Source organism: Budorcas taxicolor, chromosome 7, assembly GCF_023091745.1.
Source record: "Budorcas taxicolor isolate Tak-1 chromosome 7, Takin1.1, whole genome shotgun sequence".
NCBI lineage: Eukaryota > Metazoa > Chordata > Mammalia > Artiodactyla > Bovidae > Budorcas > Budorcas taxicolor.
In genome coordinates, this window is record NC_068916.1 from 60,879,971 (window position 1) to 60,892,125 (window position 12,155).

Sequence of the window (12,155 nt, forward strand, 5' to 3'; positions counted from 1 at the left end):
CACAGGTGGTTTTAAGACACTGAGTTAGGAGGTAAAGAGGGAGGAATAAAGGAAAGAAACAGGGCACAGCAAGGAATCAACTGGGTGAAGGAGAGGTATGTGTGGAAAGATGTTTTGTGAAGCACCTTTTGGAAAGAAGAGGAGCCTGAAATTCAGGACCTGCTAGAATGGGAGTGGGTTGTGTTGTATGTCAGTGGCCACCACAAATCCTAGTGTTGTGTGAAATGGTGTCCACAGGCCCCCACTGTTCATCACTTGTGTTAATAGCAATGATGAGGGAACTGAGGATGTTCAACTAGGAAGAGGCTCTGAAAGATTATTGGGAGTGGAGTGTGCCAGCTTGTTCAGTGAGGAACCAGACAGCCAGACAAGCCAGTAGGTCAGTAGGTCAGAGACAAAAGTTATTATAATTTGGCAACACCAAGGAATTCCCTGGTGGTTCAGTGGTTAGGACTTAGCACTCTTACTGCCAGGGCCTAGGTTTGATCCCTGGTTGTGGAACTAAGATAGCCCAAGCCTTGCAGTGAGGGGAAAAAAAAGCAATACCCATAGTGCTTAAGAGGTGGTGTGTAAATGATTCAATATCCTTGGACCTCACTTTGGCTAGCTGTAAAATTAGAATTCTTTTACATGGTGGTTGTGGAGATGAAACAATATATTGTGTAATGCGCAGCTATGTACCCAGTGCATGTTAAGTTGAACCATATAAAATTGTTCCTCTTTGACTATTTTTGTCCTCCAGGGACAGAAGTTTCAGACTGTTCAATTTAATAGTAGTCATCCAACCAATATTAGTTATCACAACTATCGAAGATTAACCTTAAAGATAGTCAAGTCCTTGTCATCGAAAGTAGGTAAGCCCAGGACAAGGCAGAGAATTCGAATATCAGCATTTAAATAGGAAGATGATTCCTGTTATCGGTAAGGAAGTGGTTGCAAATATTTTAAAAATAATTTTTATTGGAGTATAGTTGATTTGCGATTTTCCCAGAGGAATGAGGAACTGGCCTAGAATGAGGATTGAGAGACTGGAGGGGAGGAAGTGGGTACAGAAGCAAGAAAAAGGTGTGGGAGACACACTGGTTGACTGGGAGACAGGGCCTGAGAAACAGTGCCGTCAGCCTGGGTAATTTACGTCACTGGGCGTTGAGTGCCCCCCTTCAGGACCTTTCGCTGGCATTAAATGTTGATTTAGCCTCCATTTCCTGATTGGAGGACTTTCACCTCTGGCTTGCCAAACCGCACCACCGCTGTGAAGCCATAGAAGGGAAGGGTTTTCCTGGCCCCACCTTGGAACTGCTGGAATGGCCTCCAGCCTCATTTTGTTGGGCTCCATCCTCATTTTATGGCTTCCCAGGCGTCACAATGGTAAAGAATCCACTTGCCAGTGCAGGAAACACAAGAGACTTGGGTTCTATTCCTGGGTCAGGAAGATCCCCTGGAGCTGAAAATGGCAACTTGCTCCAGTATTCTTGCCTGGAAAATTCCACGGACAGAGGAGCCTGGTGGGCTACTGTCCATGGGGTCACAAAGAGTCAGACATGACTGAGCGACCGAACACACACACAAACACACCCTCATTTTATACTTAATCTTGGCTGTCTGCCATATTTCATTTGTTCTTTTCCTTGACCTAGAGTTGATGTCAGTTCTTCACTGTCCTGCCTCCTGATGTTGACGTAATGCCTTTATTCAGCTACATGGGTTTCCTGTTGAGTCTGCCTCCAGAGCGTGGCTAGTCTGTGAAGTTCTCTTTGTTTTACTTTGAGGATCTAACCTGGGTGATGGATGAGCCATGAAAAATTTTCTCCTTAGGTGCATTTTAACCTTTACATCATTTTTATTTTCTCTTCTTTTTTTAATATTAATTTTTATTTATTTGTCTATGCTGGGATCTTCAGTTGCTGTATGTGAGCTCTTAGCTGAGGCCTGTGGGATCTAGTTCCCTAAACAGGGATCAAACAATTTCCTAAACTCTGGTCTCAACTTTCTCATTTGCCAATTGTGATTGCAAATTGCAATAATGACTCTTATTTTATAGACCTGTGGTGAGGCTTGGTGGCAGTGTATGTATAAAACTTTCTTTGTGGCTAGTTCTCAATAAAAAGTGTATGTTAGTCATTCAGTCATGTTTGACTCTTTGTGGCCCTATGGACTGTACCCCATCAGGCTCTGCTGCCCATGGGATTCTCCAGGCAAGGATACTGGAGTGGGTTGCCATTCCCTTCTGCAGGGGATCTTCCTGACCCAGGGATCAAACCCAGATCTCCTGCATTGCAGGCAGATTCTTTACCATCTGAGCCACAAGGGAAGCCCATAAAGGTAGTTTAAGACTTTTTGGGCTGCACCACAGAACATGCGGGATCTTAGTTCCCCAACTAGGGATCAAACCCCTGCTCCTTACATTGGAGGTATGGAGTCTTAACCACTAGACCACCAGGGAAGTCCCTAGATATTTTGTTTAAATGTATGTAAACATCTTTCTGTGCCATTAAATATTCCATTACCACATGACTTTTAATGGCCTCACAGAGTTCCACTGGGTGGCTGTACCATAATTTAACATATTTCTAACTATTGGTTATTTAGGCTGATTTTTTTCCTTCTTTTTTTCTTTTCTTTGGTATTCTTAAAGAACATTTGCTAAATCTTTGTGCACTTTCTTATTGTCTTATCTTTTAATAAAAATATGAACAGAAAGAACAATTTCAACTACTAATCTTTCAAGATGTTGTCCTGGCTATCCAAAAATAAAAGCATTTAAGTAAAGAAATGTTGAGAAAGTCAATATTTTAGTGCAGAGATCATGTTCCATGTTGAATGACCATTTCCCACAGCACCTAGCTCAGAATCCTGAAAGAGCAAATCTGGAATGCTGGGACTTGTTATCACTATGAAACACCAAATCAGATCACTTTCTGTACCTAAATATTATAGCAAGGGTGACTTGTACGGCTTCACCCCCAGTGTAAGAGTCACATTTCTTTTCTTCCTCCAAATCAAATCGTATATGTTCCAAGCCCCCATCCCACAGTGCTGGCAGGATATCCAATCTCAATAATTACTGTAACCATTGTTCCACCTGTTGGTCTAACTGAGTTCAGCTGGAGAAAAGCCCTGTAACCTTCATTTGGTCCATTCTGCGTCCACACATGTGCCCCTTGTCCAAACTGATAATGCCCTGAAACAGCGCTCTTCTTGGCCAGGGTTCTGGGGTCATTTCTATGGCTTCAGCCTCCCAGAGCTACCAAAAGGCACCCACGTGGCAAACCTTCCCACCTCCCCAGGGCAGGACGAGGCCCAGGTCCTTGCCACTTGAAGATCCTGCCAAGCCTAGCCCTCTTGGCAGAGGCTTTCAAAAGTCTCCTTTCTTCCCCCATTCTTTCTCTCTCCAGGATAATTCAGTCTAATTTCCCTCAAAGGCCAAAAAGAAGAGAGGATCTCTCCTTGAGTCTGAGAATAGTTACTTCCTATCCTGCCACACAGCATCCTTGGGAGGCAAGTGATCAAGAAGTGCCAAGCCCCCTCTAGGAACTGGGGAAGAGGGAGCTGAGGAAAAGTGGAGAGGACTTCCCTGGGGGTCTGTGGCTAAAACTCCTTGTTACCAGTGAAAGAGGCCCAGGTTCAATTCCTGGTCAGGGAACTGGATCCCACAACTAAGAGCCCACATGCCAGAACTAAGACCCAGCATGGTAAAGTTAATTAATTAGTTAAAAAGAATGGAAACAATATAAATGTCCATCAATGCTTACATGAATGATGGTCTCCCTTAAGAGTGGGATACCATGAAGCTGCTATGGCCAAGGATAGCCACAGTGATATTCCTTCTCCACCCCACATGTCCTTCTCACAATGTGACTTGGACATGTCTCTTATTGAGACTTGCAAGTAAGTGACTTTTGAGGCCAGATCCTAAAAGGCTATACAGAATCCTATTACTGGAACCTTTGAAGTCTTCAGAGGTCATTTAAGCACAGACTGCCCTGAAAATGCCATGATGTGAGGAGGCCTAAACTAGCCCATAGAGAGAGACACAGGGTGAGGCCCTGAGTCTGTGTGAAGAGAGATGTTCAGCCTTCAGCTTCTTCATTCCCTGTCTCCACTCTAGCCACTATCTGACTATATAGCTCTATCAGAGATCCAAGCCAGAACCACCCATGGAAACTCTTACCAAACCTCTGACCCACGGCAACCATGAGAAATAACAAAATGACGATTGGTATTTTAAGCCACTAAGTTTTGGAGTGATTTGTTACTTAGCAATAGATAGTTCATAAAGGAGCTCTTTATGCACTGAGATAGAAGAAACTTCAAAGTTTAGTATTATTAATTTCTAAGAATATAGAATAATAATTTATGCCCATTTCTTAAAAAAAAATTTATTTATTTATTTTGCTGTGTCAGGTCTTAGTGACAGCATGTAGGATCTTCACTGTCATGCGGGATCTTTCACTGCAGTGCATGGACTCTCTAGTTGTGGCACACAAGCTCCAGAGTGTGCAGGCTCAGTAGTTGCAGTAGGCGGATTTAGTTGTTCTGAGGCATATGGGATCTTAGTTCCCTTATCAGGGATCGAACCCATGTCTGTCATTGCAAGATGGATTCTTAACCACTGGATCACCAGGGAAGTCCCTGCCCATTTTTTTTTTAAGTATATATAAGAGTGACTAATTGGTTGATTGGGGGAGTCTTGTACATGCATAGATCACTGGCTTATCAACCCTAGGTGTACATTAGAATCTTCTGGTGGGCTTTTAAAAAGCATCACCTGATGTGCCTGAGCCCACTCTTTCCCAACTCAATCATAATATCTGAGGATGAGACCAAAGTATTTTTATTTTCTAAAAGCTTCCCAAGAGATTCTGATGTGTAGCCAGAGTAGAGAACTGCTGGTATAGACTAACCTGGAAGGCAACACAGGAAGCTGGTGCTGTGTTTGCCTCCAGAAAGGGATGCTGGGGTAAGAATAGACAGTGTAGGAGAGAGATCTACTTTTCATTGTAAACTCTTTGATATTTTGAACTTGTTTACTACGTGTTACCTATTTCTAAGAATAATCAGTGTTAGTTGCTCAGTCGTGTCTGACTCTTTGCAACCTCGTGGACTGTAGCCCATCAGGCTCCTCTGTCCATGGGATTCTCCAGGCAAGAATACTGGAGTGGGTAGCCTATCCCTTCTCCAGGGGATCTTCCTGACCCAAGAATCGAACTGGAGCCTCCTGCATTGCATGCAGATTCTTTACCAGTTGAGCTACCAGTGAGTTCTGCCAAAGAACAATAAAGTTAAATTGAAAAGAAAAAAAAAAGAAAATGAAAAAAGCGAAACAGCTATATCAGCAGAAGGTGAGGTGAAGTTGCTCAGTCGTGTCCGACTCTTTGTGACCCCATGGACTTCTCCGTCCATGGGATTCTCCAGGCAAGAATACTGGAGTGAATTGCCATTTCCTTCTCCAGGGGATCTTCCTGACCCAGGGATCGAACCCGGGTCTCCCACATTGGAGGCAGACTTCAGCAGAAATGAATCCCAAATAGCAAATCAGGAACAGTCCACTCAACAGTGGAGTCTCAGAGGAAGTTACCTGTCCTTCCTGGAAGAGTGGGTAGTCAGGAAGGGCTGAGGAACTGAACCCTGAAGTAATCCCTAACCTGAGATGACTTCTTTGCTGGCCCATAACATCCCCAGTTAACACATCATTAGTTACACTTTGGAAAAGAGTTTGGGACCGAGTAATGGCTACAATGTAAAACCCTCTGGCTACTAGTCACCTCTGTGCACCCTGAGACCAATGGGACGGAAATGCTCAGGCTTGGTTGGGAGGGGTGAAGAGATCTGGGTTCTGGCTGGCTGGGCTGCTGACATGCTGTTATTGAGGAAAAGCTGATTATTACTTAGTCAGCTCTCCTTTAGCAGGGATTTGGCTATCTGTTTCGCACCTTAAGATTCCTGCTGCAGAGAATTGGAGCATGATGAAGTACAATAGGAATGGTGGACCAATGTCTAGCTGTATGAGGCCCCTGGGGATTTGTATGTGAGTGGGTGAGAGGACCACAACATTAAATAGCAGCCTGGATGCTGAATTAGTGGGGTGAGAGCCACCAATGACAGGCTCGGGAGAGAGACAGCTATAACAAAGAAAACCCCTACTTGTCAGTTGAGTGGCTCTGTTAAGTAACAATATTCCAAGCTGCAATTTCTTCATCTGCAAAGTAGATGAGGGGCTTCCATGTGGCTTAGTGGTAAAGAATCTGCCTGGCAATGCAGGAGATGCCCGTTCTATCCCTGGGTAGGGAAGATGCCCTGGAGAAGGAAATGGCAACCTGCTCCAATATTCTTTCCTGAGAAATCCCACGGACAGAGGAGCCTGGTGGATTATATAGTCCATAGGACACGACTTAGCAACTCAAAAACAACAAAAGTTGATGAGAATGTATGGAATAAGAGAGAGAAAATGATAGCCCTTATTATATTAAACCAGTCCTTAGTGGTATCTATTACACACAGGGATGAGGATAGAGTCTTACATTTGACTAACACAGTGAGTGTAGTGGTAAGAGTGGGCTTTGCAGGCAGCTATAATTGGATTGAAATCATGCTGTTGTCATTTATTAACAACTGTGGGACTGTGGACAAATCACCTAACATCTCTGAGTCTCATTTCTTCACCCGATAAAGGGAGAATCATAACATAACACCCCCTCAAAAGCTTCAGCTGCTGCTGCTAAGTTGCTTCAGTCATGTCCGACTTTGTGCGACCCCATAGACAGCCCACCAGGCTCCTCTGTCCACAGGATTCTCTAGGCAAGAATACTGGAGTGGGTTGCAATTTCCTTCTCCACAAAAGCTTCTATGAGGCCTAAATAAGATAATAAATGTGAAGTTTGTGCATCCAGAAATAAATAACCAGAAATTGTTAACTGTTGTCTTCTGTTTGTTTGCAACTTATAAGGAGTGGACAAAATACATTACCCATTGTCTTACTTGACCCTCTCCAGGACTCTTGAGTGTGGGGCCATTAATTACTCTTGGAAAGGTGAGATTATGCGATTTGTCCTCATTGCTAAGGGATTGCACCAGGAGCAGAACCCAGGTGTTCTAATCCTAATATGGCTTGTGACTCTGGAAGTTCTGAATCTGGTGGGTGACAGAAACCTGAGGCTCATCTCAGGATAAGAAAGGGAGTTCCTTGAATGTGTTCTTGAAAAGGGAAGAAAAGGAAGCTAACCATTTTGTTTCCTTCACTGGTTTTCTTTCACTCCCATCTATCCTATCATTCTATGTAATCATCATCTGTGAACCCCCCTACAGGCAATGCAAGATGGAAAATGAACAAATGAACATATAATCTATATCAGATAGTGCTTAGTTTGTGGCACATAATTAAATGAAGACTACATGCTAGGAAGTGATGAGCAGGACAGTCGCCAAGGAAAGGGCAGGCAGGTCTTTAGGCTGACACTGGAGAAATTAGTAAAAACCAGGTACTGGAACCAGTCAGTGTCTAGGTAGAGAAAGAGAACAAGCTTGGCAAAAGAGGCTAGGATGGAGGAGAGGGCTGAGGGAAGGAGAGTTGTGGCGTTAGAAGGAAGGAGCCAGGGCCCAGAACATTGAGGACTTTGGAGGAATAGGGAGAAATCTGACATTATATATGAATGTCAAGGAAAGCCACAGAGGAATTTTATTTCATATTTATTTTTATATACTCATTTACATCTTTAAAAGAAACTTTGGGTATTGGTACCTTCGGTGGAGAGTAAGTTAAACTGGGGCAAGAGGCCCTTTTACTTTGTAGTGACCTTTTCCCATTTAGGGCCTCCAGTTCTCTCTCAGTGGGTTTTCCTGGTGGCTCAGACGGTAAAGAATCTTCTCGCCTATGTGAGAGATCTGGGTTCAATCCCTGAGTCAGGAAGATTCCCTGAAGAAGGAAGTAGCAACCCACTCCATTATTTTTGCCTGGGAAATCCCACGGACAGAAGTGCCTGGCGGGCTATATAGTCCATGGGGTCGCAAAGAGTCGGACACGACACTGAGCGACTAGCACTTTTTTTCCTCTATCAATAAAAGAGAGGGGTGCCAAAAAGTCGAAGATGAAAACGATACCCCTCTTAAAGGAAGAACAGTTTAAGCTCTCCTTAGAGCATTTCCACGTCTCGCCCGATAGCGAGTCCTCGCATCACCCTCAAGGATAAGCCAGAGGACCGTGATCTGCCCACTTTCAACAGACGAAATCGCCTTTATAATCAGGAACGCGTGGCCTCTTCTGTACAGGACAGCCAATCGCGAGGAGGAAAGCGGCTTGGGGGCGGCACTCTTGCCGGTTCTGGCCGCGTCATTGGCTGATAGCCGCGTCGCTCTCTCGCAGTGCCACGTGACTGCGCATGCTGAATTTTCGCTCTATAGTCGCCTTCCGCACCTCCCGGCGGGTGCCTGCTCGCGGCTTGCCTCAGTCCCGCCCAGCCGGGCCACACCTCCTCCTGGGGCAGGGCGATGGGCGGGCGAGGGGACTGGCGGGTTAAAGGGAGCCCGGCCCGGGAGTGGGCTACCTCCGCTCGCGCCAGGCTAGCGCCTCAGTCCTTCCGCGGCGGAGGACGCGCCTTGGAGCCGGGTCGCACGGTACGGCCGAGACTCGAGAGGTGAGGCGAGGGGAGGGACTCGAGCCCGGGGAGAGTGAGCAGGTCTGGCCTCCGCGCGGTCAGCGGGCTCCTCTTGGAGTCGTCTTCACCAGTATCCCACGTGTGGTGGGAGGAAGCCCTCGCCAACGGTCGCTGCGGGCAGTCGTGGCTGGGCCGTGAGAGGTGGGCGTGCCTCGGGGTTATTTCCTCTGTCGGCAGGGGCGGAGGCAGGGTCAGCGTCGAAGTCCCATATCCCCACCCAGGGAACCCCACCCAGGGAACCCGACCCAGCTCCTGCGCTTGAGGTCTGTTCGTCCTTCCGCGTCTAACGCGCCGGGTGGTCCTCAGCTCGTAGCTGAAGGTGCGGCTCTTCCGCCGGAGTCCTCTTTGTGCCATCCAGAACCCAGATATCTGGGAGCAGGACCGAGGAGATGAGGGCCACCTTCACCACTTCAGATGGGTAAACTCGCCTTGGGCAGGAGAGAGGACTTGATTATCTTGGTTTTAAAAACCACACACCAGGTTAAGTACAAATCAGACCTCTGCTTCTTTGGGATTCATAGACTGAAGTTGAAGTCCTTTCGCTGGTGAGATGGAGACACTGAAAGGACACAAAAAGGGACAGAGCCTTGCTGAAGTCACACAGCAAGTCATTTGCAGAGCTAGGACTTGTACCCAGCTCTTCCAGACTCATCCAGACTATTAGACTGGTCCCCTTCTTTGCGCAGATTGTTGGACCACGGTGAGTTAGAAGCATTCAAGACTTAAACTCCTTTCTGGCACTCATTCTAGAACCTTTTTTCCTCATTCCTAGGGCTCTTTATGTGAAATCAGGGACTAATGTGATATCAGATATTGAGTTAAGCAGAAGTTCTTGTATTCAAAAGTTGAGTGAATGAGAAATGGAGAGCCAAAGCTGTTGGCAAGAAATAAGTCCATTTTTTTCCCCTCTCTTCAGTAATCTTAAAGGATGAAGACTAGTAGCTGTCATTTTTTTAAGCAAATGCTATGTGCTAGGCACTTTATTTGGCTTCGTTTTAAAACAACACTGCAAGTTAGGAAATGTTATCTCCATTTTACAGGTGAGAAATTAATGCTGACTAAAATGAAGTTTTTCACTTGGTGCCATACAGATATTGAACAGTGTGGCTGGGATTTGATTAGAGTTCTTTCTGACTTCAGAACATACCTAGTGATTCTTGAAATATGGCCCACAGTCTACTTACTGGCTCAGAATCACCCAAGGGGCTGTCCTGAATCTCATCCCTGGGTTTGTCTGAGAATCTGCATCTTAACAGATCTCCGTGTTGGGGGTCATTGTAATATAATTTGCCGTCTCCTGGAGGAAGATCTAGAGATGATGTATTGGGATTTGACAAGATCTAAATTAGATTCACTAGGGGTCCTTTTGAGAATTGATGTTACTTTTAATGGGTATAAATTGTTAGATAGATGCTTGCCAAACTAATTTCTTGACACAAACTTGGTTATGGGGTATGAGGGTGGAGGGGGAGGAGTGATTCCCTTTTCTTCACCAACATAACTCAAACTGTTACTCATCCATTTGCTTAACAAATACTTGTTAAGCTCTTATTAGGTCCTATACAGTTTCAAGGTACAGGGGATACAGTTGCAAACTGCATGAATTATCAAAATTAATAATAGACTCAGAAATGAGTACTTGGCCACAGAATTACTGCTTTGAACTAGCTCCTAAGACCTCTTAGCAAGGAAGCAAATTTGGGGTCCGTGTGCTATTTTAGAGAGGGAAATGGCATTTTGGAGAAGGAAATGGCAACCCACTCCAGTGTTCTTGCCAGGAGAATCCCAGGGACGGAGGAGCCTGGTGGGCTGCCGTCTGTGGGGTCACACAGAGTCGGACACGACTGAAGTGACTTAGCAGTAGCAGTAGGAAGCTTGGAAATTGGAAAATGAGGATTGAAAATCTGGTTCTACCAGTTGAACAAGTGACTAAACTTTGATTTTTCTCATACTGGAGAATAGGAATTCGTACTCTAAATTTTCTAAATTTACTCGTAAATTTTCAGATTTACTGAGGAGGCAAGTGGAAGATGCTGATGAAATCTTACTAAATTTTTATTACATTTTTTTTCTTATTTAGGTGAAATTTCTTTGAAAGCAGTGTAGTGCTGTGCAAGGAACTATTTATTTTACCATGGTTTTACAGTAAGTTATTTTCCTCTTGGGTATTTTATTATTTTGTCTTATACTGGGCTTTATAAAAGAAACAATATATCATAGTGCTTATACTACTGATGTAAGCCTTGTGGTGGTGGTTCTTTTTGCGTCACAGACATTAATGGACATTGTTAACCATTTGTGATAACTGAAAAGTAGGGAATTCTAAAAAATTATTTATTTACGTTTGGCTGTGCTAGGTCTTTGTTGCTGCTCGGGCTTTTCTCTAGTTGTGGTGCTTGGGCTTCTCATTGCAGTGATTTCTCTTATTAAGGAGCACGGACTCTAAAGCACAGACTCAGTAGTTGGGGCACACAGGCTTAGTTGCTCGGAGGCATGTGGGATCTTCCTGGATCAGGGATCAAACCCACATTTCCTGCACTGGCAGGCAAAAATCTTTACCACTGAGCCACCAGGGAAACCCCAGGAGGGTTTTTTTTAAAGTTATTTATTTATTTAAACAAATTTTTGGCTCCTCTGGGTCTTGGTTGCTTTGCACTGGCTTTCTTTAGTTGCGGTAAGCGGAGGCTACTCATTGCAGTGGCTTCTCTTCTTGCGGAGCACAGGCTCTAGGCACGTGGGCTTCATTAGTTGTGGCACACGGGCTTACTTTCCCCTCCGTATGTGGAATCTTCCCAGACCAGCGATCAAACCCATCTTCCCTGCATTAGCAGGCAAATTCTTATCCACTGTGCCACCAGGGAAGTCCAGGAATTTTTTTTTTTTTTTTGTCTTCACTATATTTACTTGGAACTTCACCTGTTTCTTCATTTCAGTAAACATAAATCTGTAGCCATACATGGCAAGTTGGAGGCATTGCGTTAGATTCTGGGTGGTTTGACTTGGTGTCTGTCCTGAAAATGGTACTCGTGTTTGAGAGACTTGAGCGACTTGAGTGCTAAATATGTCATTTGTTGGAGAAACAGCCTGTGAAATTTCAGCCCCCTTCTTCTATGGCATTTGAGGTGAGACTTAAAAGATTAGAAAAAGGACTAAGACAGATGAAGACAGAAGGGAAGGGCATTCCAGACTAAGGAATGACATGAGCAAGGGCCCCAAAGGACGAAGGCTGTTTAGTATTTTCATGGACTGGTGATTGGAACACTGGTGCATGAAAAGAAGCAAGAGAAAGGCAGCTGCAGGCTTATTTACAGAGAGAAGACTAAACTTATTTGACTATATTCAAGGAGGTAGAGAGTTATTGCAGATTTTTGAAGAGTGTATCCAAATGATTTGATGTCATGTTGTTAATGCTCCTTTTGAAGAAGAGGCAGCATGGGATGGTGGTTAAAACATTGCTTCTGTTTAGTGTTTAAGGCTGAAGTGTGTCTGCAACTTTCAAATAGT